This window comes from Mus caroli, unplaced genomic scaffold (assembly GCF_978045245.1).
Source record: "Mus caroli unplaced genomic scaffold, Mus_caroli_1 scaffold_2, whole genome shotgun sequence".
Lineage (NCBI taxonomy): Eukaryota > Metazoa > Chordata > Mammalia > Rodentia > Muridae > Mus > Mus caroli.
In genome coordinates this window covers 103,859,580-103,882,381 of record NW_028227257.1, presented here as the reverse complement: position 1 = coordinate 103,882,381, position 22,802 = coordinate 103,859,580, and the positions used below count along the sequence as shown (strand labels likewise).

The following is a 22,802-nucleotide window of genomic DNA, read 5'->3' as shown; positions in this document are numbered from 1 at the left end:
TTAGGAGGCTTAGACTACTGGATGAGCTATATGCTAAAGAAAGTTCACAGCTCTCTAATTGCCAAGTGATAAGTGCTATAGTAAAAAAAATATATAGATACCGTGAGACTGGGTAACGGAAGGATCTGGCCCAGCCTGCAGAACCAGAGCATTTTCCTTGAGAAGTGCCAGTTAGACTGAATTGAAAGTAGCCAGACTAGAGAAAACAAAACAAAACAAACAAAATAAAATTCCCAGACAGAATGAGTTCCAGGACCTCCAGAGCTATACAGAACAAAACAAAACAAAACAAACAAACAAAATCCTGTCTTGAAAAACAACAGCAGCAGCAGCAACAACAACAACAATAATAGAAATTAACCATATGACAAATAAAAGGAAAGAAGAATTTTCCAGTCAGATAAAGTAGAAAATGCATAGAAATTTAAATTAGATTATGTGGTATGGGATCAGGCAAAGATAAGCAAAGGCAGATCATTCCGAAGTGTGAGGGGTCTGCTGGGGACACTGATTGTCAGCCCTGAGCACCACACCGAGACTGGTGGGCTGTCATGGTCCTCTGTGTGTATTTCTGATTTTCATGGAACAATATGAACTGTAAACCACACAGACCTTTACTGACCTAATTAGTTACTTTTCTGTCACTGCGATAAAACACCCCAGTCAGGACAACTTAAGAAAGAAAGTGTGTATTTAGGCTTACGGTCCCATAGAGACAAGAATACGGCAAAGCAGTGGGGGAGGCCCAGCAACCAGAGGCAGGCATGGCAGCTAGAAGTGCAAACAGAGAACTCACGGCTTGAATCTCAAGCACAAAGCATGATTTTGCCACTGTTATGAGTTGTAATGTAAACATCTGATATGCGATCTTTATGAAAGCGTCCTTTGACCCCCACCAAAGATATTACAATCCACAGGTTGAGAACTACTGATCTAGAGTGTTTCTGGCACAATGGAGGGTTTTCTCAATGCTTCTCCCAACCTGATCCTCCCTCTCCCAAGTGATTGCCATGTTGACAGACACGTTAATTTAGTCTGTCTTTGGGTTTCATGTAAGTGGAAACATCCAGTGGTCTTTAAAACCACAAAACTTTATTTACTTATTTTTGTGTGTATGGGTATTTTACCTGAATGAATGTCTGTCTACAACATACCCACCGAGGACAGAGCGGGCATCAGCTTCCCTCACTCTGCTATTATAGCTGAGTGTGTGCCATCATGGGAGGGGTCTAGAAGTAGAGCCTGGGTCCTCTAGAAAAGCAGCCAGTGATCTTAACTGTAAACCACAGAACCATCTCTCCAGCCCAACCATAGTCTTTTTATGTTGAGATTTATGCTTTGATGGTTTGCATATGCTTGGGCCAGGGAGTGGGACAATTAGGAGGTGTAGCCTTGTTGGAGTATGTGTGTCTCTGTGGGTGTGGTCTTTAGTACCCTAGTTCTGGCTGGCTGGAAGTGAGTATTCTGATAGTAGCCTGCAGATGAAGATAATAGAACTCTCAGCTCCTCCTGCAACGTGCCTGGATTCTGCCATGTTCTTACCTTGATGATACTGGACTGAACCTCTGAACCTGTAAGCCAGCCCCAATTACATGTTGTCCTTAGAGGGCTGCCTTGGTCATAGTATCTGTTTGCAGCGGTAAAACCCTAAGACACTGCCTACACTAATATTATGCATATCAGGAAGTCACTCTTAATTTCTGTGGATTGCTGCTTTGTGTGAATATTCAACAATGTGCACAACATTCTGCTCATTTATATTTTTAAATATAGATATTTATTCAGTTTCATAACCAGAACACTTGAAACAGAGTCTTGCTGGATTAGTACAGTGGCTCAGATGTGGCCTCAAAGGACCTCTCTGTCTCTTTCTCTCGCCTTCCATCTCGGGACTTGTTGTCACTGTCCTACAATGGCCTCCAGTGCTTGCTCATGAGTGTGTCCTCGTGGAACCTCAGTTTTCGCTGTGGATTGGGAGACACTGAGCTTTTTAGATTAATCCACATTGCCTTGTGTAGCTCCTGTTCTTTTACGGATGCGTAACAGGAGACCATGTTATAGCTCTGTCATTTAACTCTGCCATGCTATGTTCCTGTGTATCATAAAGGATATAAATGAGGACTCAATAGATGGATATGATGCAAGAAACAGCTGTGATGGAGGCATGCCCAGTGTATGCTATAATAATTAAAATCTCACTAACAGATACACCTTTCCCAAGGCCGCATACATAGGGAGTGATGAAGACAGGGAAGTGAAATTGTGTTTCACTTTATATCTGAGTTGTCAAACTGGTCAGCCAAAATAGTACAGTTTTTGTAGAAGTGCTAGGTCTTTACTTTTGAACCTCAAACGTTTTCAATCTCATCTCAGTTGATCTGTATTAGAAAGTCTGCCTTGCTAGCTTTGGACCATATATTCTGGGTTGCGTGTTAATTCCTCTTGAGCATGCGCTCTGAGAGAATGGTCATTCAACAATTTCATCAGTGTAGCACCATAGAATGTGCAAACAGTATTGTGTGTGTGTGTGTGTGTGCAGTCTATTGTTCCTATGCCCATTATGAAGAAAAGAGAAGAGATTAAGTCAAGCATAAAATAAAATGATCCAGTTAAGACATAAAGTAACCAGGAGAGGTCTGAGGCTGCTGCCCCCTCAACAGCCTGCCCTATGGTAAACTTTGTAAGTCAGGGTACACCTAAACATTAAAGAATATAGTATAGTAAACACGTGAGCTAGTAATTGATCCATTTATCTCACATGCATGCACAGTGCATAATTATAAGCTGCACTTTTGAGTGGCAGCACCAGTGCGTTTGTGTAGACCCATCATCCCGTGAGCCTGTGAGTGATATACATTGTACCCTGACTTTCCCATTGCTCAGATACTATGTAATCTCAATAGCGATGAGATCATCCTTACATGACAGTGTTGTGTCAGGAAGTGTTCATGAACCACCCCCAAAACCACCAAGGAGCCAATTCTGATGCAATTGCATTAGAGTCTTTATTTACAAGCTTGAACTCAGACCACACTGCCATCTCTGACTTCAAAATGGGAGGGTACAGCCTGGAGCTCTTGGGGGGGGGGACGACAAGGCTTTATAGTGAGATATAATGAGATAGGGGAGTTTAGCCTGACAAGTGTCTAATTGAGTAACTATTATACTCTGACGGTTGAGTGCCCTGAAGCAAGACCATACACAATCAGGAACAATCAGACTAATCTTGGGTTAACTGTTGCTAGGAAGTAGCTAGGGAGTAAGTCCGGCCATGGACAAGCAGTGGGGTCCTTCCTGGTATGTGGGTGTAGCTTGAGTTCCTCTGCAGGTCAGGTTCTCAGGCTTTTTTTTTTTTTTTCCTTTTAAGATGGAGGCCAGTCCCAAGATGGAGTCGGTTTGGCCTCTCAATAGGATTCTATTTGTAATCTCTAAAGTAACTGAATCCCCATTCTGTTGATAAGGAAACTGAGGAGCAGCTGAGACCCTTTCCTGGGTTTCACAGCTGAAAGCATCCAGGCTAGAATTTCTGCCTTTTCTGTCTAACTCCCAGGCCCACGTGTTCATCTCGTAGTACTCTGGGCTTCTGCTTGTGCCCCAAGCTGGCTCTAATTCCTAGGAGACTGCTGCTGTGTGATAACACAGGCTACATAGATTTCTCCCCCCCCCCATATATTTGTTCCTTATCGGTTTATAACATCAAATTAAATTTCCTGAACAGCTTTGCATTGTGATAGACGGCATTGTTCACTGTCCCACTCTTTCACATTGATTCGATTTTATTGCTCCTGCAATGTGTCTTAATACAGGAAGCTTAGTCATAAGAATTCCAGCATGCCAGAATTAGTCGTTTAAGTTTTGATGTAGCATAATGAGAAAAAAAAAGTAACTGTGGAAACCAGATAGGAACCTCGACAAAGACAGGTGCAGCTGGCCAAGGAAATAGAACAGTTTGAAATAATCACAACTAAGGAACTGAAGAGGAAAGAGATGAACACAGAGATTTAGCCAGGATTATTCAATTAAGACACATATGAAAAATATCACCGATTAGGCCACTTTATACTCCTTTTGTATTGATTATATAATTTCAAACCATAGCATAACTCATAGCCTTGCCGCTAGATGGTGTTTCCTGAATATATAAATCTTAACATTATTTTCACCTCAGTTTGCCTGGGACAGACATGTTTATAATTTAAATCTTTTTTTTTTTTTTTTTTTTTTTTTGGTTTTTTGAGACAGGGTTTCTCTGTGTAGCCCTGGCTGTCCTGGAACACACTCTGTAGACCAGGCTGGCCTCGAACTCAGAAATCCGCCTGCCTCTGCCTCCCAAGTTCTAGGATTAAAGGCGTGCGCCACCACGCCCGGCTCATGTTTATAATTTAAGTAACGACTATATGTTGCTTTAAAGACCCACTCAAAATACTCTCTTGCCACTTGGTCAAGGATTTCATTGGCATTGCAGGAATCCAAGTGGCACTAGGGATGTGACATCAGAGGCTGACTATTCCAAGTGTCATTGCTTCGAAAGCTGCGCCAGATGGATGATCCAAGAGAATATCCCCCGTTAATACAACTGTTAGTCGGGAGGTGCTGAAACTCTCCGTGCCGCCCGCCACGTGAGTTCCCGGTCTCAGGTCGTCTGCTGTGGCATGGCTTGGCCTTAGGAAGTTCTCTCCTACCTGAGAGTGTGTGTTAAACTCGCTTATGTCATAGTTTGTGAAGGGAGAAGGCAGCCAGATATGGGTTGGGGGACTGCGACAGTGGGAAGTGGGGCAGGGGTCTGGCAAGTGCACCCTCACCAGCACAGCGCTGGAGCCTCACAGAGGAGTGAATCTGGTCTCCCACGGCAACCCAGTACTCACATCAGTAAGGGCCCAGTGACATGCCCAGGTAGCATCAGGTGGCCAAGGTCCGAAAGTTCTCTTGTTAGTCTTTGTCTCAGCACTCCTGGGCTTTGTCATATGCCAGATTTACAGAGTTTTCACATTTGGAATAATCCAGGCATATTAAAGATGACGATTAGAATGATCACTCATGAACACAAGTCTTGAGATCTCTTTATTGAAGCCTAGAGGCAAGTAGCATTTTGGGTCTATGTTGGTGAAATGATAAAAACTGTTTCCTGTGATTTATCTAACTTGGGGGTGTATCTGTTACGTTAATGAGAAAGAAGCTTTTTAGTAGACCACTTAGTTGTTGGCGAATGACTGATGAATACAAACAGTGGCTTTTTTTGCTCTGTCACTAATGTAAACCTTTCCTTGTTTCATGAAAAGGCAAAATTTGTAAAGTGAGGATTTGAATGGTTTTTTGTTGTGTGTGTGTATGGCTGTTTTGCCTGCACATATATGTCTCCATACCATGTGAATGCAGTACCTGGAGACCGGAAGAGGACATCAGATTCCCTGGAACTGGAGTTACAGATGGTTGTACGCCACTGTGTGGATGCTGGGAATCAGACTGGGTTGTCCGGAAGAGCAACCAGTGCACCTAACCACTCAGCCGTACAGCCACCTCGCACATATGCTTTTGAACGAAACCTTCCTTCAGCAAAGCTCTGACGGCAAGAGATTGTGCAGTTCATGTCAATGATCGGTCACAATGGACTTAGCACAGTTTGGAACCTTTCTTGCATATTCAATGAGAAGTCTGAGTGCCCATGATGCAGACAGACTTACAGAGCAGATGTGGACACTTTTCTAAAGAAGAAGCTATGTATGCCAATCTTGATCAAGATGCACTACATCCAAGGGGATTGAGCAGGGATTATAAAAATCAAGAATCTGGAAAAATGGTTTCTGTTGGGCCATGGGGAATGATTTCATGTGAAATGAAGGTTAAGATAGGATGCCCACTTTGGAGATGTGAGGGGAAGACTTGTAGGCAGAGGAAACACTGAGTGGGCAGAGGGCAGCTATGATCGGGGTGTTTGTAAGAAGCTTGCTGTGGTTGGAGCTTCTATGATGTGTGTCAGATAAAGCTGGAATGAGCTGGGTTTGGGGGCATGTGATGGAGGACTCTTTAGTAGGAGGCTGAGAAACAGAGCCTTTTGTCCTTTTCCTAGGTGCAGTTTTAACCCTGATATCTTAATTTATGGTCAGAGCATAATCCTTTAATGAGAGCACAATGTTCCTTTTGACAGTTCCTCAGGGAACAAAATACTGTTCATATAACAAAAGTAGCTGAGGTATGGGTCACAATGGCCTTTTAGACTAAACATCCTGACAGCAGCTGCTCCATCTGGCTTGTTCGGATAGTTCAGTCAGAAGTCAGCCATTCCACACAATATAACGTATCTTGATTGCTCTTTGCTTGGATGATTTTCGAATTGACAGCCACCCCACTCCCCTCTTTGGTCAGGTGTGTGTGCTGATGCCCGATTCACCCTTCCTCTGGCAAACAGATGAGGATTTATTTGTAGGCTGCGTCATTACGGGCCTTTGTCTCTCTTCTCAGTTTCCTGTTTACCCTCCTCCTTTTCGATTGGTCTGGTTGTGGGCAAAGGGAAAGCTATTGATTTTTCTGTCTGAGAAAGAGCAGGCCTTTCCCATTTAAAGGAGTTGTGTTACGGAACCCATGGTGTGCATTGGGCTAATTCTCCAGTTGATATTTTTAGCTGTGGAAGGTTAGAGAAATCTAATCAGACAAGGTGGAAATACTTTCAGTGGGTAAAGATTTTAGTGGAGAGGGCCATTGTTGCTAGGACTGTACCTAAATGATTCTGTTGACTAAAGCTTAAGACGGATGTGGGCAAAGTCACTTTATTTTGATCAGCAAAGATCCCCTGCAACCTATAGTTTCTGCTTTTAGTAAGTTATAAGAACAGTGGGCACTTACTGAGTTTTAAATGTTACACATACGAATCAATTCCATTCTCAGACAATCCTAACAGGTCGTGGGTGCCTTGCCTCTCCTTTAGAGATTGTGAGGTACCGAGAAGCCCTGTAAATTACTCGCAGCATGTTGCTGGTATTTGGCAGAACTAGGATTTGAACTAATGACGGTCGGCACTAGAATTTTCAGTTCTGTTACATTGAAATCCACACACTAGTAAACATGTCTCTAGGCTTCATTAAGTACGGCATGTGCCTAAATATTTTTGACTCTACTCTGTAGTGTGAAGCTTTGAATCCGAGAAATTTCAGACTGTTAAACTGTATAGTCAACAGAAATCTATTTAGCATCGCCTTGCTTGTTCATTTATCTTCTTTTAAAGTTACTCCAGACTTCCCTGTCTCCTTGAATCTGTCAAACTATGTTTGTCCCTTGGTTCAAAATTTTATTTTATTTTATGTATATTTGAATGTTTTGCCTGTTTGGATGTACCCCATGTGCGTGCAAGGTGCCTAAGGAGACCAGAAAAGACACTAGACCCCTTGGAACTAGAGTTACCGATGGTTATGAGTCACCACATGGGGGCTGGGAATTGAACCTGGGTCCTCTGGAAGAGCATTGAATGCTCCTAACCACTGAGCCACCTCTCCACCCCCTTGTTTGCCCTTTTATCCATCACTAGCCATGAACATTTTCTTTGGAAGATGTGTTTTCTCTCTTCATCAAAATTATGCACATTATGGAATAAAGAAAAACAAACAAATAAACACCATTCCAGGTTGACAAACCGAGTGAATGTTAGAAGAATTAACCACAATTCTTTCACAGGGCCTTTGTGCATTTGTTTGTTTGTTTGTTTTGTGACATGGGCTTGGGCTAGCCCTGAACTTGTGATTGTCCTGCTGAGATTACAGGTATCTGCCACCACACTCAGCCTGTTCTGTAGCTTTTGCTATAGTGTTACTGGAACCTAGCCACGTTCATGTCTTTGCAGCCTCCGTTTGTCTGCATCCTTTGCAGCCTCCATTTGTCTGCATCCTTTGCAGCCTTCGTTTGTCTGCATCCTCAGAGGTACAGGGTTGAGTAGCTGGATCAAGTATGGCTCTCGAGACTTAAAATACTCACGGATCTGAAGGTTGTTTACAGAGAAAATCTGCTGACTAGCTCTAGAGCATACAACATCCACAAGACCAGAGTATGTCCTTAGCATGTTTCCTGTGCTTTATAGCTAATGAGATTATCAGTGATTTTATATGATTTAATTCAACTAAACAGCTGAGCACTTTCTGTAATATTTAGCTTGAGATGTAAGATCGAAGTTAGTGAGGAAATAATAACATTTTAGGCTCCTTTAAGTAATCTATAGCCAGGATTCTGATCTGAATTTGTGACGAGATTAACAAAATCGAGAGAAAAGAAAATCAGTTGATATTTAATAGGGCAAGATTATTTCTCTACTTGGTCTTTAGGATCTGGCAAAAATGAAGGCCTTTCCCTCTAATAGAGAATCATAATTTTGAATAAAGTTAAATGCAAACAAAAAAAAAAAGCTGGAAAAATTGGCTAGATTGTAGACATAGAAAAGATTGTGGAGAGGTGCTTTTATGTTGAGTGAACTGTGTGTGCTAAGATGGCTTATGTAGTGAGCTATCAAATTCTTGAGTTCCACATCTGCAGATTCAATGAGCTAGGTTGTATCCCAGCACCACAGAAATGAAGCCGTGGGGAGGGAGGGATGGAGAGAGGGAGGCAAACATCAGTGAGGATACAGACTGGGTCTCCCCCATCACTATTAAATTCTCCTGTTCCTCTCTTCCACACCCGGAAGCTTCCATTCCCCATCTGGTTTGCTACTGCAGCCTTCTGAGACCATCTGCTGCATCTTCATCCACTCAAGCTGCTGGGTCTGCCTTTCTGAAGCATAGTCATGGGACCCTCTGCTCTGAGTTTCACTCCTTACCTTTCAGCTTGCACAGTAAAATGCATCTTTCATGGATACTTAAAACCTGTGTGGCCTGAAGCCTCCTGTGGCGTCCCTCCCCACTCTCCTTCAGAGAAGCAGCAAGTCCTGGATTTACCAGCTTCACTTATGGGCTCTTAATTTTTGTGTGCTGTTCACGCTAGTCATGCTGTTTGAAGTGTTGTCCATTCATCCCAGCCTGTCAGTTCCTGCTGAAGTGTACCAATCTTTGAATTTCTTTTTTTTTTTTGGGGGGGGGTAACTTTTTCTGTCTTCTTGCTCAGCCCTGCATACAAATCTAAGCTAGATTTCACATTTCCATGCCATGAATATCACAACACATTTTCTGCTTTGTAGCTTAAAAAGATTACCCACGTGCCTTGTCCTGTGATCTGAAACTAAGTTCTTTTTCTACTGGCTTTTTTTTTACTTCTAATTCCTCTTCATTCTGTGGTTTTGTATATAAACACACACACACACACACACACACACACACACACACACACACACACACGACTTACTACTGAGTGGGTCAGTAAATAGTATTTATTGGCAGATAGAAAAACTCTGGCATGTTCCTTCAGCTGGCTGATTTTAACTTCTGTGATACATAGTTGCATTAATTTCACTAGCTACATTTATGCAAAGCCTACTTGATAGATAAAAGTTACAGGAATTGTGTTTTTCATCTCTGGGAAGTTACATGGCCCGCCCCCTCCCTGGACACAATTTATTTCCATTAAGGTTACTGGATTGTTGTACTAGTGTGGAAACCCTTGGTAGGAGGAGAAGGAATTTAAGTTTCTTATCAAGACACTGCTATGATGGAAAAAACAACATGTTGATCTTATCACTGGCTTTGTCGGCAGTGACGACAGACAATGCAACATAGTCAAGTAAGGTCTGTGTAGTGGGAAGCAAGACAGGATGTTTAAATTGAGACCCATGCGTCCTTATGGAAGTAAAGACATTGAGCTAAAACCCATGACTGCACATTTAGAGAAAGCAGTCAGAGTCTCCAGGGTCCTCATTTTGTTGTGAAATGAACTCGCCTGTAGATTCCTATGTAAAGCCCTTTCCTGACTACTGTGATGGTCTACCTTTATTGTTTTAACCGTTTTTATGAAACTTGCCTTTGTTATTTCACAGAGCGGCAGATCCTACTTTTTCTAGTCACCTTGTGCTATGTACGTTTGCGTAGTAGCTTCATGGTACCGTCTAGTCTTTGATAGAATTCATCTCCATCCCGGATTGGCTTGAATGAGAAATCAGGAGAGTGGAGAATGTACTGGACAAGAACACAATGTCTGGTGTGCAAAATGCAGGCCGTGGGAGGATTAGTCACAGGGCTGAGGGGACGACGCTGATCCCTGGCTTCCTGCGTGAGCCGCTCAGAATCATTGCCAAGTCACCAAACACCTCAACGAGACCTTCCAGAGGCTCCTCCTTGAGTACTGGTTGGTGTGGGAGATTTTGTTCAAATCAACTTTTCAACCTTTAAAACTTGCAGTTAATGACTGTCTCAGGAGGGGGGTGTTGGGAGACCTTTTGTACTGCAGAAGTTGTTATTAAATTAGAAAATGATTCCTTCTGTCAGTGTCGGGAGATAAAAAGCAAATAGGCTGCTCTTGTTAAAGCATCAGTTGGGTTCTGCTCGTTAAAAGAACCATTCCTATCTCTGCCTTGGGCATAGTTCTTACCTGCGCTTTAAGAATTAACCTTCCACAGGTACTCTCCCAAGGAGCAACCAGACTCAAACTCTAGACTTCTCACCTTTGGACCTCTGCCCTGTGTGCAGTTTCTGTGCAAAGTGAAAGTCTGGGCAGGCTCTTAATTAAAATAAAGGTGACTTGCCATTTGGTGAACAATTTTTTCAACAACAAAACAAAACAAGATATTATTCACTGGGGAATTTAGAATGCAGATATTATTATATAGCTCTGGCTGTCCTCATCAATTAATATGTACAGCCATAATATCCATTAATTTGTGGCTCTCAGAGATGTTTGTTTATGTCTGAAGTGTGTAATAATTTTAACCCAGAGTGCTCAGTCCCCTGGAAGGTCACAGCAGATGTCTACACGAACACTAATAACAGTCTCAAAACAAGCCAAAAAGCCTCGATCTTGGCATTGCACAACAGTACAAAAGTCTGCTCTTATCACAATGGACAATAATAGATTTCATGCCTGAGTAAAGCACACACAAATTAAAACCTGGTAATTTTCCATTTTGAACTCAGGCCCATGCTGTATATGTGTTCGGGTGTGGATGGGGTGTTTGAGATCTGTTCCCTGCTTCTGAGAGTACACTTTCAGTGGCGGGGATTAGCTAGGAACAGAAGTCACTCTGAGACCAGGGTGACCTCACAGGAGCATAGACCACAAGCCCCAGGGAAGGGCAGTTGAGAAGATCAATGACTTAGCCAGGGCCTGGGCTTTAGAGGGAGATTCTGAAGGGCACTGGCCGAGAGAATAGGAGAAGGAAATGGAGAAGTGGGAACATGTTCCTTGGGCCTAGGTCTGTTTGGCACAGGCTTTGGGGATACATGGAGGATGTGGGGAAGAAGGAGTGTTCTTAGTTGGGGGCCCCAAGACTCACTCTGCATCACTGTCTTGTCTGCTGAATTTTAGTGGTGGGATGGAGGGAAGAGTTGGAAACCTTGGCTGTATCATATGATCCTCTGTTCTTGATCTTTCTACTTTGAGAGTGATAGAAAGGAGATAGACATGGTCCATAGGAAGATGGAGGTTTATAAAGGTAAAAGGGGACCCCTGTGTTAGGATGAGGTGTTTAATTTTAATGAGATGTGTTCGTTAAGTGAGCCAGAGGGGACTTTTGATTGCTGGACTGCAATACTTTGATAGCTGGACCTTGCTAATCAGCCTCAAGAGGAAGAAATGGCCAAATAAGAGAATAGACCTTGGTGGATAGCTTTAAGAATGTCATCTAATGTTTTAGCAAGGCATAGAGGATGGGAAAAAATGTCTAGGGAAGGAGATGGGGTAGGGGAGAGTAAACGGGGCTTCCACATAGCCCAGGACTCTATATGTTCCCTCCTTCAGCTTGGACCAGAAGTTTGACAGAATCCATCACTGGCAAAAACAAGGAGAAGGTGGCTAGTAGAGTTTCTATTCTGAAAATTTAGATTTCACCATCTGCCTACAATTAATTATGTGAGATTAAAGGGCATGAATGGAATCCTGTGTGCCAAAAATAAAAAGATGCCATGCCAAGCAGAGAAAAAATCTTAGTGGGTATTAACCACACACCATCTATGCTGTCAGCATTAGCTACTGTTAAGTTTGCTCAGATCTACAAAATACAACACATGGAATAGATTTATTTTTGGATCAAGAGATGGAGAGGAATTTGGAAGAAATGCTTTTGGGGTGGAAAGATAACCACAAAGTGATCAAATGGGACATGGTGGCTTCCTGTAAGGCCAACACTTAGGAAGCGGAGGCAGGAGGATCTCCAGAAGTTCCAGCTCAATGTGGACTACAGAATAAGCCCCTATCTTACTTAACCCTCCCCCTTAAAAAAAGGATAACCACGCCATCCATAGCATTGAGGGTAGACAGGCCTCGTTTGCACTTTCAGTAGGCCATGGTCTATTAAAAAAAAAAGAGAGTGGATAGGGACACACTTTCAAATAATTAAACCCAAAAATATAGCTTTTATTTATATTCACTTACTTTATTTTCCCCCAAGACAAGGTTTTCCTCTGGAACCCAAGCTGACCTCAAAATCAAAATCCTCTTGTCTCAGCCTCCCAGGAATTGGGAGTATTGGTGTGGACCACAGCGTCTAGCTTGATGAATACTTTTAGTACTGTGTAGAGTTTGCCAGAGAGGGGTCTGTGGCTTGAGGAAAAGGGCTGCCTTCGTGTTTCAGGGTGAGGCATCTGTTTTGGGACTGGCTATTTCCTTTATCCTTAAAGTAAACATTTGTTTTCTCAGTCTGTGTATTTTGGCTTCCTGAGAGATCACACCAAGTTGAAAACTGTATTCTGCGACTGTATGGTCAGCAGTGGGTCTACCCTTGAAAGGCAAATTGAAGACGATACCTGGGTCTTCTCAGGAGATTCACGAGCTGTCGTGATGCTCTCGCTTCACGCCTGTTATCTGTAAAGTACCGCCTGGTATTTATCCACCTTTCATCGGGAAGCTGAGCTTGCTTCTAGACAATGGACTAATGGACTTTGTCCTCACTGAGAGCATTCGCTGTGTCACCTGAAGGGTTCTCTCTCAAGACTCTGGGCAGAGTACAGGTGTGAATCAGCACTGTGAGCACTAAAGAGGGCAGTGGTCATGTCTTTCAGCTAGGTAAGACAGAGCCGAGGCAAGACAAGCCGAAATGGCCGGTCCAAGCCTCTTCATCCAGAGAGCTGTTGGACGGCACCTTCTGGAGCGTGTCATGGACATTCTGTGGCAATGCCCTGTGTGATTGTTGTCACTCTTTTCCAGGTTCTTGCTGGGAAACCAACGAAAGAAGACAGTTAAGGCACCAGCAGTGCCAACAGGGCTGGCAGACCGCAGAGGAGCAAGACGAGCTAAAGGCATCCGAAGCCAGTCCACTGAGAAGCAGTTGTGATGGTGCAGCCAAGCTAGAAGACTCTGACACAAGCCGAAGGTGAGTGTGAAGAACACTCACCTCCAGAAAAAGCAGGGTGGGTCAGGCAGTCTGAATAACACCAACAATAATGACCTGTCACCACGTCATGGCAAAGCGCTTCTTTGTACCCTCTTGTATATCCGATCTTAAAATAGCACATCACAATCCCCGTTATGTTTAGTCACCTCGGGGGAAGGTTCCATCTGACTTTCTTTTAAAGGAAAGGACATAAACGTTCAAAAGTATCGGTTAACTTGTATATTTCTATCTACAGTCTCTTGTGTGGAAGCTAGACACCACCCTTCACTTCTTGAGTGTCAGCTTGCAGACCTCAGCATAAACATGGCCGCAGTGTTACCTTTGGTTTCCTTATTTGGCTGCACGCAGACAGCACTGTATCATCAGAAAATCTTTTTCTATTTTGTTTTGTTTTGTAAACAGACTTGGTTCTGGCTTTGCCCATGAGACTAAAATGATGAGCACGGTTTTATGGTCTGCTTGTTGTTTGTGGCATTGGTGCTTGCAGCACTTGTAGTGCTAATTCATATATTCCATTTGAAACGTTAGGCCGCTTGAGTTTCACCTTCAGTGTTTAGACACCACCCCCGACCCCCACCCTCCCGCAGCACGGTTGCTCTCCACTGCACTCTGCCTTTCCGTGTGCTAGTGCTTACTCTTGGGAGAGGTTTGCTCGCTGCATACCCTCCACTCACATTTGCATGTTCTGGGTGCAGCCAGCAGTAGTGATATCGGTGATGAAAATGTAGACATACATAATCTAGGGAATGTTCCTCATGGATTCTAATACCACTCTTCTATTTCTACATGGATCAGTCCTTCTTGGGAGCTCGGGGATAATTTAGTGTAATCATACAATGCAAGAAGCTTTCTGCTCATAGATACATTCATTCAAATGATGGTTTGCAAACTAGTAAGACACAGGACAATTTTTAGAACATGTTTTCATGTATTAAAAAAATTTAAAAATCAGTTTACTACATATAAACATTTCACATAAAAAGCCAGAAATCCTCTATTAGAAAATATACAATGTGATCTTGTTACCACCCTAATGATTACTATCGGATAGTCTTTAGCGTTCCATCAATATTTAATCAACTAGTTCTACAGATCGATGGTACCTGCCGGGCACCTACTTGAAAGCCATGCCATTTAAGAGCTCTGCATTTTTCCCCCTTTCCTCGTGTGAATTCACTTCTGTGAACTTCAACACAGATTGTCTTTATTCCCTGCCATTATTTTAATGTTTATTATTTTATATCAAACATGAGCTTTGAGAAGAATCTCTTTTGGGATTTACTAAATTTGCCTGGAAAAAAGAAAGCCTTTTCCAAGGTAGGATAGCCTATTGATCTTGAGAGAGCTGATTAGCACAGGGATGCATCCTGAGTTGTTTTATTTAGACACTGTGTTGGCATCTTTTTGTTTCTCTTTGTTTGATTTTGTTTTTTGTTTTTTGTTTTTGTTTTGTTTTTTGAGACAGGGTTTTTCTGTGAAGCCCTGGCTGTCCTGGAATTCACTCTGTAAACCAGGCTGTCCCGGAATTCAGAGAACCACCTGCCTCTGCCTTCCAACTGCTGAGATTAAAGGTGTGCACCCGGCTGCTGGCTCAGTGTTGTCATCTTAAAGTTGCGTATTTTATGACATAAGAGTTCCATTATTTGATTTAATTGTCACCCTAGCAGGATGTAAAATCGACTCATTGATCTGACTCTTCCTTGAATGACTTCTGTAGGGATTGAGAGTCCATTTTCTAGCTGGCACATCTGTCCCAGGGGTGATCCAGTGAGCAGTTTGCTGTGCTCTTTACCTTTGCAACATTGTGACATTGAGAGATATTGCCATCAGAAGGCATGGTGTGATGCATTTAGTCAAGACTGCCCCCCCAACTTGACCAATATCCTATTGTAAATTGAAATTCATTTAGTAATAACTGCTGTTAATTTGAAATTGGACTCAACTGTGTGTCTTTGTCATGGAACCATTTCATCGTGTGAGTCATTATGGGTGTACCGCTTCCCTGTCCACATTAGCTAAAATCCAATGTGGAAGGCTGACCTGCTCACAAAGCGATGTTTTCTTTAAAGAAAAAAAGGAAAGAAGAAAATATTTTACCGGAACAATTTTCAGAAGTTTCCCCCATGACTCATTTGGTTCTGTCTCTTAAACCGATTTTAAACCGAGGCTGTCCATTTTCAAACATTGACACAAATAAGGGAAAATATGGCTATATTTTCAAATATAGCTTAGGGTCAGGGTGATAGCTCATTTCCGGAGTCAGTATGTCTGCTAGAACTTGACCACATGCACAGGTAAAATGCCAGTGAGTCCTCTGGCTATCAAAGCTAGATTCATGGGAACCAAGTACTTGGGGGTGTGTTTCTGCATGTTGGCTAAACAGTGACTTAACTAGACAAGGGACAGACTCTTCGTAAGGCGAGGCTCAGGCCTGGGGGGATGGTTCAGTTGGTAAACTATGTGTTGCGTAAGTAGAGGGACCCTGGTTCAGATACCCAGCACACATGTAGAACCTGGCTCTTCATCTGTGGATCCTAGCTCTGGAGAGGCAGTGAGCTCTGGTTTAGTGAGAATCCTTTCTCAAAAGGTTCATTCTTTAGCAGATAAACAAGACAAAGCTCATATTTCGTTTGGTTAATTGGTCTCATGACTTCTATCTAGGATATCTCCTCCCCACCTTTTTTTCAAGCCCCTCCCCTGTTGACAAACTGAACTGCTTGGGCAATAGGACATTCCAGGTATTGAGCTCAGCTGTTGGTATCACTCTTTACTCTGTGATCTTAGAAGTCAGATCATGGCTGGCTTCAGAGACAGGAGCTCTGCTTCTGCCGTGGTGTGGCGTTTGCCTCAGGTCATGCCTCCTGGGAGGTGCATATATATCATATATATATATATAATATATATATATATATATATTATATATATGATCTGTTGTAGTTTTTGCTGTTCTTCATGATGCTCAAATAAAACTTGCTTTGTTCTCTGGAGCCCTTCAGATTGGCTTCCATATGTATAGATACAAAAGAGAGCCAGCCCAGTCCCAGCCCAGAACTCGTCCAGAGCATCCTGGAAGCACACTTGATATGTTAGGTTCTTTGGCTCTGTTTGTTGTTGTTGTTGTTGTTGTTGTTGTTTTTGTTGTTGTTACAGGCTACCTCAACTCTTCTGGAGTGTGTGCACTCCCTGTTTCTAGGAACCTTGGTTCTGTCATTACAAAATGGATTTTAAAAACATTAGCAGAGCATTGAGAGTCACCAATGTTTGCAGTCCTTTTTGTAGAACCCAGTTGTAAAAGTAACTTTTATTTGACAGATGTAATTGTTGCTACTTTTTCCCTCAGATAAAGGGATCAGGTGAGAGCTGTGCCCAAGCCCTGCTGATACTTGGACTGAGCTCAGACTTTCTTTCTCTGTTCTAACTATTCCTAGGCCTAGGTCTGGAAGTTCCTAATCTCCATACAATCTAATCGTCTAAGCTGACTGATTCAATATGTCGTCTCTCAGCTTCTGACTGAATTTCTCTGCTTAGCTCAAACTAACTTTGGCAATATGTCCTAATCTTCTGGCTTTTTCATTCTCTGGTTCATTCTGTTTTTACCTGTGTCTAGTTTGTTCTCTCTGCAACCTGTCTCTGTAAAACTGTCATGATAAAACTCACTCTCTCTCTCTCTCTCAGTCTCTCTCTCTCTCGCTCACACACACACACACACACACATACACAACTACACACACCACACATCTATCTCCCTCCCTCTCTCCCTCTCCCCCTCCCCCTTCCCCCCTCCCCCTTTCTCCCTCCTTCCCTCCCTCCCTCCCTCTCCCCCTCCCTCCGTCCCCCTCCTCCTTCCTCCTCTTTCTTCCCCCCCTCCCTCCCTTTCCTGTGCTATTCTTGTGTGAGTTGGACATGTCCAATCTCTGACCCATTCTGTCAAATTTTTCTCTGATTCATTGCTTTGCCTAATAACAAATGCATACATTAAAATTAAGAATTCATATGGATTTTCTTGAGTAAGCATTATGGAGTTTTGATAAATTTTAATTATATATTTGTTTCCATTGAATAATCTTTGGTTCAAAATAATATGAAATTATTCCGCTTATCTTTTGGTTATATAAAATAGTTACAAATTAATAATATTACCCTTAAATGACTAATTATTGCTGAACATTTTTGTAGAGAAAGAAGCTAACTGCAAGGTTAGGTATTTTAAGCATTTATTAGCATTATGAGTGCTTTCAAACTTATATATGGAGTCCGGAGATGAGGTTTTCCTTCAACCTCCTTTTGTTGTTAATATTTAACGTGTTTCTTGGCATTGAGAATTAGTCTATTAAATCTTTAGTTTGACAGAGAATTTGAGGTATTTAAACACCCTCTGCATCACAACCTGAGGCTGTTCTGGGAGGGACAGCGGGCTCCTTGGACTCTTGGGTTCAGTTTGTGCCATATTGAATTCATTTGTTAGTGTCTACTCTCCCTCCTGGGGCAGCTCCAGACCGAAGAAGGAGTCATTCTCCAAGTGAAGCGGAGAACTCCGAAGTTGTTCCACGCTCATCCCCTTGTTTCTTTTTTATTTGATAAATCGATAATTTATGTTGGTTTTTCTGGAATGATTATCGCTTCTTTGGATCAGTCACATGATGAAGGGTTTTGATTTCTTGACACACTTTATAACATTTGACTGTGGAAAGATATAAGGATTCATAGAAAACACAGGAAAGGTCACCCTGTTTCCTGCTCTTTTCATTCTTCCTCCAACCTGGCAGTTAATTCCTTGAACTTTGGTCTCGGAGGCCGGCAGTGGGAGTGAGGAGGGGTCGGATGCCTCATTCGCCCACGGCCTTGTCACTGTTTAATCGGCCTCCTCGCACTGCCTGTGTTCTGAATCACAACAATGTCCGCTATTTGTGGATTTTTTTTCAAATACATTTTTACAGAGAATGATTCATGTTTTAATTATTTTAATTTGGAGCATTATTTAAACTTTATCTCATGGACTTGGTGTATCAAATGAATAAGGCTAGGAAATACTGTTTGAGTGAACCAACACAAGAGCACAGATTGACTTTGAAAGAGCTGGCTTTCAAAGCAGCAATTTTAAGTGGTGTTCCTGTGAGTGACGCTGCAGTGACTAACACACAGGCTTCCTGCAGTTCCGCTGTGCATGACTGGTAAGAGAAGGTCAGAGTTTCAGAACTGCATCTCAATGGCTGTACTTTTTATTATGCCTCTTACATCTCCCCCTAGTACACACACACACACACACACACACACACACACACAGACAATTTACTCATCTACAAAAGCATTCATTAATTCTTTCATTTTTACCCAAGATTGCTGAGTATTTGTTCAATGTCAACCAAGCACTGTTGTGAATCCTGCAGTTGTGACAAAGGCATCTTGAAGACAGGGTCCAAGATGAAGGGTCCAAGAGTAGATAGTAAGCTGCCCCCCAACCCCAGTGATGTAACTACTGAGGCAGGTGCTGTGGGGGAAGTGAAAAGCTGTGCCCATTCAGAGTTAATGTGGAATTGAGAACTAAATGACAGTTTACTGACTAAATATTCATAGTTTTGAAATTGGGAAGTATGGCAGAGTTTACTTCAACAATAACTGCAGGCTTGGCATTTGAGTTTATTTCAATTTCTGAAGAACTGGTGAAAGCTGGAGAGTGTCCTTGAAGCCGGGTATGTGGAATGTTCTAGAATGTTCTTAAGATGTTCCTGCAAATCCAAAGTTGCTTCAAAATAAAACACTTGGAAAAGAAAAATTCAGGTGAAGAAATGCCAAATTTTTGCATCAAATCAAGTATAGTATACCCCAGGTTTACATAAATGAAGAAGCCACACGCACACCGAAAAGGGAGGGGAGAATGGTGGGTAATGTTGGGAACATTTATTATTATTATTTATTATTATTATTGATTTCTAGATTTGGGTCTTGTTTATGTTTAGACTAGACAGAGTCTCGTCTCTTTCTTTTTTAAAAATAAGACCTATTTACTGTTACTTTATGTATATCTATGCCAAAATTTTAAGTATGTGTGTATGTATGTATGTGTATATGTATGTATGCATGCATGTGTGTGTGTGTGTTTGTGTATATGTGTGTGTGTGTGTACATGTGTATTTATGGCCACTACATGTATGCAGTGTCTGCAGATATCTGGGTGCTGGGAATTGAATTTTATCAGCAAGTTGGGGATTTTACCCTCTTTAGCAGAGATGTTTGTTTTGTTTTGTTTGAGACGGAGCTTCTCTCTCTGGCTGTCCTGGAACTCTATATAGACCAGGATGAACTGGAACTCAGAGATCGCCGCATCCTGAGTGCTGGGATTAAAGGTGTGCGCCACCATGCTCCGCAAGAGCCTTTTTTTTAACCTCAGCAATCTAAAACACTTCCTCTTTTTTCAATTTCACTTTATTTTATTCACATAATTTAACCAGTAAATTTCTAAATCTTCCCATGACTATAGTTCTTATAGCTATAAGAACTTACTGTACTACTAGACATAAAGTATAAAGACTCCCCACCACCAGGGCGAGCTCTGCTGTGCAGCCCAGGCAAGGTCCTGAGTACTGCAGTCTTTGAGGGCAGGGCAGGCTCTCCTGCTCCCATGACCTCAGGAGCAGCTCTTCTGTCTGCAGCAAATAATAATGAAGTCTTCAGGGGAAAAAAAAACAATTACCAGTATTCATCTTGATATCATGGCCATGATTTCCTGATTTAGTTTGTATTTTGCTTGATTTTCTTTCCTCCTGTCTTCTCTGGGTATCCATACTGAGAATAAATGTATTGGCTTATTCCATGAATATTCTTACTTTATTATCACAAATTTTTAAACTAATCAAGAGACAAACAGGTTTTTGAAATAAGTATCTTTGAACATGTATATTTTCAGATATTATTGGGGCACTGTTTATGTTCTATTCAAGTAATGCATGATTGGCAGACTTTTTAAAGAAAAAAAACAGCTCGATGCTGATTAGAAAAATAGGGTTGTTTTCCGTTATTTGTGTGTGTGTGTGTGTGTGTGTGTGTGTGTATGAGAGAGAGAGAGAGAGAGAGAGAGAGAGAGAGAGAGAGAATGTGAAGTCCTAAGACACATTTGTAAGAGTCAGTTCTCTCCTTCCACATGGATGTCAGGGGCTCACGCTCAGATTATCAGGCTTGGGCACAGGTGCTTTTACACACTGAGCCTTCTCTCTTTTGCTCAGTTCATGTATTTTTCTGAGCACAATTGTTTTTGTGTTTGTGTTGTGTTTTGTTTTTAAATACTATGTTGGAGGAGATAGAGAAATCTGAAATTGGCAAGAAAACTTAGAATCATAATCTGTTCCATAATTGAATTGCTCACTGTCACATGGTTGTGTCCCTTCCTGAGACTTTCTTATTTATAAGTCCGGATAGGCTTAGGAACTTGCATGACAGGGGTGTGCTCAGGTATCATATCCATTCTGTGCCATCATCTACAGACACATTGTGGTAGGCATCCATGGTGTTTCCCAAGCTTTGGGGTTTGAGAGAAAATACCCCTTTTCATCCCAAGTCAGCGTCAAGTGACATTTCAAATTATCCCTGAGCTCCTTCACTCACTGTCTTTGTGACAGGATATCCTCATGACCGAATTATATTCTTACGACTTTTAAAATATGTGCTCCAATTTTTTAATTGATCAAATAAATCAAATATACTTCCAGCCTCCAAATTCTGTTGCTGTTGTCTTGTTGAATTGTTGCCCTTACAGAATTTTAACTTAAAGAAAATTCCCGAGCCGGGCGTGGTGGTGCACGCCTTTAATCCCAGCACTCGGGAGGCAGAGGCAGGCGGATTTCTGAGTTCGAGGCCAGCCTGGTCTACAAAGTGAGTTCCAGGACAGCCAGAGCTATACAGAGAAACCCTGTCTCGAAAACAAAAAACAAAACAAAACAAAACAAAACAAAACAACAAAAAAAAGAAAATTCCCTTCCCCTTCTACATTGTCAAAGGAAACCTATAGACTCAGTGTAATTTCCTTAAAGCTCCAATGCCAATTGTCTCAGAGATAGAAAAAGAAAGCCCAAAGATTTAAACAGAAGCACAAACAACTTTGGATTGCAAAGGTAATCCTTAGCTTAAAAACCTGATGCTGCAAGTATCACACTCGCAGATTTTAAGTCTGATTACACGTAGACATAATAATAGAAACAGCATAGTCTTGGCACAAAGCAAGACATTTAGATGAAAAGAATGGGATAAAAGACTCAGAGCTAAACCCATACATTAATAGCCTCCTATTCTTTTTCTTTTACAAAGATGCCCTAAACAAATAGCCTCTTTGTGGTGTTTTAATGATAATGGCTCCCATAGACCCATGAATATTTGGTCTCCAGTTGATGGAACTATTTGGGAAGGATTAGGAGTTATGGCAGTGTTGGAGGTGGTGTGTCACTGGGGTCAGGGTTTTGAGACTTCAAAACTCCACACCACCCCTAGCCCCTGCCCCGTAGTGCTTTTGGATCAGATGTGAGCTCTTAGCTTCTGCTCCAGCATCCTGCATCCCTGTTGCCATGCTCCACACAGTGATGGTTGTGGACTCACCCTCTGAAACTCTGAATCCCCAATAAACTCTTTTCTTTTTTTAAATTGTCTCGGTCATGGTACTTAATCACAGCAATAAAAAAAAAGTAACTGAGAGGGGCTGGAGAGATGGCTCAGTGGTTAAGAGCATGACTGTTCTTCCAGAGGTCCTGAGTTCAATTCCTAGCAACCACATGGTGGCTCACAACCATCTGTAGGATCTGATGCCTTCTGCTGGTGTGTCTGAAGACAGCTACAGTGTACTCATATACATAAAATAAAATAAATAATTCTTTAAAAAAAGTAATTAAGACATGCCTCAACAAATGGGAAGCCACATAAGCAAAAATGAGTTGGACCCATATCTTCCACCAAATATATAAATATCAATTCAGAATGAATCAGAGCTGACAGTTCTGTCAGGGGAAAATACTTGAAGATGAAGGCCTGGGGAAGGGTTTCTTGGAAAGGATTACAGCAGCTCAGGAAGTAAAGCCGAGATGTGCATGGTATTAAATCAGGTCTACACCGCAAAGGAAGTGAATAATCCACAGAAGAGACAGCTTTTAGGATGGAAGAAAATGCTTTCTATCTATATATTAGACAGGATGATTATGTAGATGAAAGGAACTGAAAAAGCCAAACACCAACACCTCAACCTATAAATGGGCTAATGAAACAACAGCTCTTAAGAGGTTAAGTGCAGATGGCCAATAAATACATGAATGTTCAACAGCTTAGCCACTGGGGAGATGCAAATTAAAACTCCATTAAAATTCCATTTTAA

The 22,802-nt window shown here is 42.0% G+C and overlaps 1 protein-coding gene across 8 annotated transcripts in view; it reads left to right on the top strand.

The window, feature by feature from the left end:
* Osbpl6 (oxysterol binding protein like 6) overlaps nt 1-22,802 on the top strand; it is a 191,978-nt gene that overhangs the window by 80,634 nt on the left and 88,542 nt on the right. For all 8 annotated transcript variants that reach the window (XM_029470678.2, XM_029470671.2, XM_029470664.2 and 5 more), the window contains one exon: nt 13,267-13,432. The gene's annotated coding sequence lies outside the window, so the exon portion shown is untranslated. The remainder of the gene's footprint in view (nt 1-13,266; nt 13,433-22,802) is intronic.